The sequence below is a fragment of the Silurus meridionalis genome, chromosome 3, assembly GCF_014805685.1.
Source record: "Silurus meridionalis isolate SWU-2019-XX chromosome 3, ASM1480568v1, whole genome shotgun sequence".
In the NCBI taxonomy this organism is placed as follows: Eukaryota; Metazoa; Chordata; class Actinopteri; order Siluriformes; family Siluridae; genus Silurus; species Silurus meridionalis.
Window position 1 is genome coordinate 14,296,917 of NC_060886.1, and position 7,827 is coordinate 14,304,743.

Here is a 7,827-nt window from a genome sequence, read left to right on the forward strand (position 1 = left end):
AAACCTGTAAATATGACATTATTATTATTGGTCCAATTTTCCATAAGGTTTCTGCCTCTCAACTAAATTTATTTAGATTACTATATGTCACTACTTATTATTTTGGCTTGTGTTTTGGAAATGCAGTCAACATTGCAGTTAATTAATAAATTATCAACTTTGAAAAACACAGTTTTTTTAAGCTTTGCACAACTGAAAAATTGAGTACATAATAGTCTTTCTGCTGTGATTAGATTCACTGACAAAACCTGTTTCTTTCCATCATAATTGTGGGATAAATTAATAAATGCATGAACAATTAACCAGTTTGCAAAACTACCCAAAATTAATTTTCTGAAAATGATTTAGCTCATCCTTCACAAACACTAGGCAATTAGCATTGCTTAAAATTTCAGATTGCATTCTAAACATTTCTCAACACTGTCACAATTGGTAAGTGTATTTTACCACACAGTGTGAGACATCCATCTGTCTCAGTTGTTGTCTAAGTTGTGATTCAGCAGTGTGTCACCTGGGAACAGGAAAGAGGGGCTGTGCAGTCTAATGCTGTGTAGTTGAAGGGGCTAGAAAGATACCAGTTGCTTGACACCCTATGCCAGTATGGTCTTTGATCCGATCACCTACAAGACAGATGCTCTGAAAAAGGTGTCCAGTTCAGCACCCTGCAGCATAAAAACCGTAATGAAAGTGTGGTATGGTCCCTATGTGTCCCTTTTTCCTAAACCCTTAATCCCTTGAGAGTGCTTGTTATTAGAGTGTATCAGAATGGTGTGTACATTGTAAAGCACTACATAATTTAGTTACACTAGACGTTGACAGATGATGAAAGAATAGCATATTATCTTGATGTTACTGGGTATAAAAAAAAATAAAAATTCCTTACTGAATGGCTTTAGCCCAGCATAGGTCCAGAATAGCGTTCAGTGAAAGGCCATAAGAGGGAGTAGATCTTTGTGTGTCAGGGTGTGGGACCGGCTGATTGCTAAAGATTACCACATGGCTTCTCCTTGCTCAACATGTACAACTCATCTCCCATGGCTGGAGAGGAGTCTGTGGCCTGGCAGTGATTCAACACTCATTTCTGATGCTCCTGCTCATCCTTTGGAACATAATGGGGAGATCCATCCGCCCACTCCATTCCTGGCAAGTCATGTTTGGGCTATGGGAGGCCACCCGATAAATCACAACTGGCTTACATTGTCTGCTGCACTTCCAATAATCCTGTCTTGGAAGCAGGAGATTTCCCTTAAGAAGTTTTTACCAACCTGCCCGAGGGCTTTGTGCAGTTCAGAATTGGCTTCTGCATCAGATTAGCACAGGCAAAAACCACGTGGAACAGTGTGCCATTGTTTGAGTCTATGTTAGTGAGGGAAACAGCAAGTCAACTTGCAGGCCATGAAGATGTCACCATGACCGTTATAATGATCTTTTCATGGCCGGTTGCTGTTACGTCCTTGCCCAGGTGAAACTAAACATGATGTGATATCCTGAGAATAAATTTTTTTGTACTTATAAGATGGCCCTCATGCATGGTGCTCTACAGGTGAACAGTACACTGTTATTTCCCACACTACAGATTATAGCACAATTAAATGTGATGTTAAAAGTTCGATGTGCCTTCAGCTTTATCCTTATTTCTGTCCTTAATCAGAAGTCAGAGTCAGAAGTTGAGCAATTGCAATGTTCATGCATTAGCTCATTCTAAAGTTCGTCAACCCAAGATTAACTGTATGAAAGACTGTTCTCACAGTTTAAAAATAAAATCTTTTAACTGCTTAAAAAGACATATCATTTTGGTAAAGTATAGTGTTTACTCTTGGTCAAGTAATGAAATGAATCCATCCTTCACACATTCTGCCTGGTCCTCACATGAATCGCAGGTTTGGGAATTGCTAGCATTGCACTGAGCCATTCATAGATATGACAGATTATACAAAACATTTTAAAACAATGTGAATACATTTTTTTTGGGGGGTCGCACACTAAAGTTGTAAATTGTGAACATAAAATGTAGCACAAAGTAAAATAGTGAAACAGATGGAATATTTTAAAAAAATAAGAGAAAAAAGTACCAAAATAGTGCAAAATACATGTTTCTGTTATTTAGTAAAAAATATAAAATATAAAAAAAGTAAAAACTCCACCTACTGTTACATCACTTTTTTCTCCAATGTTCTACGAAAATGCATGCCTTTGTAATCATATTATTTTTAGCAGTTTATTTTTAATTCCTTTATATCAAAGCGATGTTTAATTCTTAAATCAGATTCGTTCAGAAGGTTTTATTTTTTAGTCTGACAGTAGGGTCAGCTGCAAGGCAAATTACAGATTTACTTTAATGTGCTCATACTAACACATTACCATTTCTATAGTAAGGGCCCATTCACAGAGACTTGTATGGTGAACACCCAAAATAATCTAAGCCTAAAAAGATTATAAAAACTTTTTTTTTACAAAAAGATTAAACATAAAAGCAATGGAAGGAGTCTCCAGTTTACAGTGTAACAGAAAGCTGCTGTCCAAGTTTCTTTGCCATGGGCAGTACAAATAAAAGGTATTAACATAAACTTCTATTATGCACAATATACATACATGTTTATTAATGAACACATTTGTTGTTTAGAATTTTTGGCAAAATATGAAAGCAAGAGAAGCATCTGAAAATGCTGGACATCAATCAATATAATCATGGACAATTTACTTTGCATCAGGCTGCATCACACCACACCCATGATCATTTCCTATAAAAGAAGATAATCATGTTTTATTCTGTACCTTAAACTTTTTTAAGATATAAAAAAAAACAAACAAATGCTTTATTCTTTGTTTTAAAGACCCATACTTTTAAATTGACCTGACCTGAGATTGTCTCAGAATAAATCAATCAATAAATGGCAAATGGGTAATTGCAAGGAATGTGTTTTTCTAGATTTATTTGATGCCAAACAAACAGCAAACAATGGCATAGTGGCTGGACAAGTATAGGCAAAAGAATCTTTTCTGTCCTGAAAACTGGATGTGATGTGGTCTTAATTAACCTCAGCTTCTCATGTTAGAATGAAGCATATGTCTAGACAGGCCTGTGGCAGCAGTCACTAAAATGTTGTAATGGCCAGAGCTAAAGAGCTAAAACTCAAAGTTCACTCTTTGGCGAGTATAAAGGCATGTAAGGTGTAAGCACTCTTCACAGTTTCCTCAGCACTCTACCACCTTTTTTAGCTGCTGGAACACTGCAGATTTGTATGAAACACTGCTGTTTTGCTGGTCACTTAAGGGGCCCATCGATTCACATGGAGATCCAAGTGTACTTCAGCTACTTCTCACAGATTTGTCTAATAGATTTGAGATCTGACACTTACATTGTCCCAGACCCAAGAGTACCACCCCACAGCCCCCAAAAAAAAAAAACGGACTGGCCACTCCGACTCTGCAAATGGACAAAGATTTTCATTATGCCAGCTAGGTTTAAAAACCATGAAGTTGATGTGTGATCAGGTGCCAACATGTTGCAGAAATAAAAATTACACATGCAGGCTGTTTTTTTGCAATTGAACTATCATGCCACCACAGTTTGCAATGCCACCCCACACAAAGCACCCAAACCCAAATACAGCACAGTGAATTCACAACAAGAAATAAAAACCTAAAGTCAACAGAGGGAAGTAACTGAATAAATGTTTGAAATGAGTCAGAATTTTTTTTTGCCATTCATGCTGATGATTGATTTTTTATGAATGGTACAGCCTGGGACATGTTTAGCATAAGTGGATCTGCTGCAGGCTGAAAGAAGGAGAAGAGATACTTGTGATAAACAAACTGAAATCCTAAATAACTTTCAAAACAGTGCCAATATAGTGAGAAACAATATTTCGGATTGTAGTACACAATAACATTTTGAAATGCAGGAATGATTGTTTGTATGAACACACCACAAATGTATATCCTTATTTGGTTCTTATGTTAATAACTTTGTATTCTACTTGTTCCCATGATAAACTCCTAGAACCGCCTCTGTAATAGTAATATTACAATAATATGATGACTAGGTCTACCTTCTTTAACACATTTTTTTATTGAATACAGATTCCTGCTCTCTAAACACTGGACTTTTGTCACTATTGTTTGAATTTATATTGAACAATGTTAACTGCTTGCATGATGTCCTGACCTACGGGCATTTTAAATAGCTACTTGAATGTGACTTGTTTTCAATTATTTCTACTAATCTAATCCCAAATGAATGTAAATTAATGCATTATTTGATTAAAATAATACATACTATGATTTACAGCAATATACCTCATATATTCTTCCATTTTTTTGTTATCTCATGCATCCTGGTTTTTAGTGAGGTTAGTGGTGAACATTGGCAGGCAATGCAAAACAATAGCAGCTCCTTATTTACACTAAAAAACTACATGAGTAAGTGATCTAAAGACATTACATCACCTTTTATTGTTTGCTTCGAACACATTAAGTGAAGTTCTGCACTTCAGCCTGAGAGACTTTTCACTACGCTGTCACTTACATTTTCTACACCTCCTCCAGTACTGCCTAGTGGATCGCATTCATGTTTGTTTTCCACGCTTCCCTTTTTTTCCCTGTGTTCATTAAATTTTACACACCAAAGAGAGAAAGAGCGAGGCAGCCTTAAAGTAACGCACAGAAAAGCTGGCCTACGACATGAAAGTGATGCAGCCGTCCCACATCTCAGAGGCTCATGACCAGAGACCAAGCAGGGCTGAATAATCTGAATAGCCCATCATTTCTTTACACCCTTTCATTCGCTCTGTCTCTGACTGTTGGAACTCCTCATTCCACACAATAGCAAATTCACTAAGACCTTTCTTCTTATGCTAATGGTCTCAACTGGGCATCACATTAAATTTAGCACACCCAACACACACCACACACACAAACTCAATGTGTCTTTTACTTGAAAGTGACGTGCGTTATAAAACAAACATATATATGGTATATATTAGAATAGAATAATGTGAACTGCCAGCTTAAGTGTAATTTAGTGCAATGTGGCTGTCTATATGCATCCAGTGGTTCACTTTCTTAAGGATCCAGTGGTTTACTTTTTAAGGATCTAGTGGTTTACTTTCTTAAGGATCCAGTGGTTTACTTTTCAGTTTTGATTTAATAGGTTCTGGATGGTTTTTAATGTGTCTATCATGAGGTTGCACAATCTTGATATTAAAAAAAACCAACAAACAGAGAGAGACAGAGAGAGAGAGAGAGAGAGAGAGAGAGATACAAGTATCAGTTTATAAGTAAATAGCTCTCCAGCAGTTCACATGTTCAGAAATACAGATGTGTTATTGTATATGCTGAAAGCTATTCTCTGATCAGTGCAGCAGGCTGCATGTTCTGCAAACTCGCCCGACCGACCAAAAGTTTGCGCATCCAAACAAACTCCGGCGTGTTAGTTTTTCCGAAAGCACGGAGTGGAAAGTGAAGACTTGAGCTCACCTCGCGGCGCGGACAAACTTTAACTTCAGCTCTGATCAGAAGCAGATCGCGACTTCTCGCTTGCAAGCTGAACCGAAAATCCACTCATGGTCTTAAATCTTCAGCGCGCGGGCACTTTTTTTCCCTCTCCTACACAGAACAATGTGCTTCTTCTTCTTCTTCTTCTTTCAGCTCATATGCTTCATGCTTTTCTCCTCGGCCGTAATGTTCTGCAGTCCATCACGTAGACATCGCGCAAGTTTTTTTCAATAGTTGAGTCTTGTGAAAGAGATGCGGCGCGTGCGTGTGCGCGTGTGTGTTGGTTAAAAGACAAGAAAATAAAAAGTTGGTAGGTTGAAAAGTTTTCTGAGCGCAGACTCTGAGCCTCTGTGCTCTGCAGCGATCAAGATGTTGGAGTTGTTTCCAGTCTCTTACCCTCCCCGTACCCCCCCCCTCTATCTCTCTATCACCCCCTTCCGCAGAGTTCACTCACTCGCTCCTTCACGCTCCAGCCACTAAACCCGCGTCGAGACACTTTATAACGCGCCTATGCGCTGTGAAAAGCCTCACTACGCGTTATCACTACGCGTTCCCTTAGTCAAAGAAAATCACCCGAAAAGCATGGTTTAAATGTTGTTTCCTGAGCTATAAAACAGATCTGGTACACTGTTTAGTGGCTAACGGGCTAATAGTCTCTTTACTTACAGTTTCAGATTTTATTCCATTAGTTTCATCACACTATTTGATTTTGCTCAACTTTAAAGGAAAGCAGCGAATATATTACGCACTCCAGGCAATTTATTTTTAACTTATTGTGAAAAACGAGCTTCCACACCAAGGCCTGACGTAAACATTACCTCTTCCTGCAATTTAGACAGCTAAATTGCTTTAAAAAAAAGTTCAATATAACTCTAATGTAGTGAATGGATATTGTGTAACGTACAAGTCTTGCTACTACACTATTTCTGTTATAGGATGAGACCTGTTAAAGAAGCGAATGCATGTAATTTATAACCTGCCCTGGGTTATTACTGCCTTTAGATTGTTGTTGTGGTGCAAACGCTCCTCTGAACTTCATATAAATATTTCTCAGAAGTGGGCTTTTCTTTGTATAGGCAGTCGTTTGTAGATTTGTGAAGCATCTGTGACGCTTATGAACCACCATATAGAGGAACGTGTAGGCCGTCAATAGAATAGTACGTTTTATCAGATCATCATGTTCACTCATTGAAAATAATCATACTGTGCATCACATACATTTTTATTGTTGTTTTGTTAATCCTGAATCAGACTGGTGTTGTGCCTTTCACTTCACTTTATTTAGCTTTTGTTTTGTTCTTACAGTAGACATTCATTTATTCCTTCATTCATTTATTCATTCATTCATTCCTTCATTCATTCATTCATTCATTCATTCATTCATTCATTCATTCATTCATTTATTCATTCATTCATTTGTTTGTTCATTTGTTAATTCAAACACTCATATTTTTCACTCGTACCTAACCAGTTTAGGGTGGACAGTAGTCCAGAACATTGCAGTATTTGTTTTTATTACTACCATTGTGTTCATTTACATTACTTTTTCAATGTTTAAAGTGTAAACCTCTATTTATATAAATTCTACAAGTCTTCACCACTGAGAATTTTGCTGTGTTGATATTACAGCAGAATCAGAGCCTTTAACCCATAGTTCTAGAGACTGAATGATGTGAAAGACACACATGCACACATGCACAGAATATGATTTTTATGTCGTTGGTTCAAAGAAGAGGTGTTTTTCTTTGTGTAGAAAAAAGGTCTTTAGAAGCTGGTTGAAAGTGTCTTCTCTCTCCCTTGCTGCTGAGCGTATGTCCGCTTGAGTGCCTCGTCATAACAGGACTGACTACTGATTCCCACACTGTTGCCAAGGCAGCAGCAGTTATGATTTCCCAAACTTATGCAACATCTGATTTAACTCCAAATTACTTGTACCACTATATTTTTGTCAGCAAAATACTAAAATCAACATTGTGGTGTCAATCCTGTTTATGAGTGCACATGGCCTGGTCAAGCCTTAGGGAGTATAGCAAGTCACTTGTTTGGTGAATTATGCTTGAGTGATTTTGAGCAAGTTGAGCCCATGGGTCTGTTGCTCTGCCCGCATTGTGAATGACGGATTCTTACACCCAGACCGTTTGCCTTGTTCCTGTGCCAGCATGCCCTAAGGCAGGAATGTTAATGAGCATGTTCGTCTCTTCCATGGATAGAATGAAGGGAGACAAAATGTCACTCTCACTGTAAAGACAAGTGGATTGTATAGGTGTGGTTTGGTTATAAGATTGCTTTAACATGTTTTTCCCTACATTTTCATGATTTTTTTTAAGTAGC

At 37.7% G+C, this 7,827-nt stretch overlaps 1 protein-coding gene across 2 annotated transcripts in view; it reads right to left on the reverse strand.

The window, feature by feature from the left end:
* The window catches only part of gli2a (GLI family zinc finger 2a), a 53,356-nt gene extending 47,473 nt beyond the window's left edge, over positions 1–5,883 (reverse strand). For both annotated transcript variants that reach the window (XM_046845367.1, XM_046845366.1), the window contains exon 1: positions 5,479–5,883. The gene's annotated coding sequence lies outside the window, so the exon portion shown is untranslated. The remainder of the gene's footprint in view (positions 1–5,478) is intronic.
* Between the last annotated feature and the right edge of the window lie 1,944 nt (positions 5,884–7,827).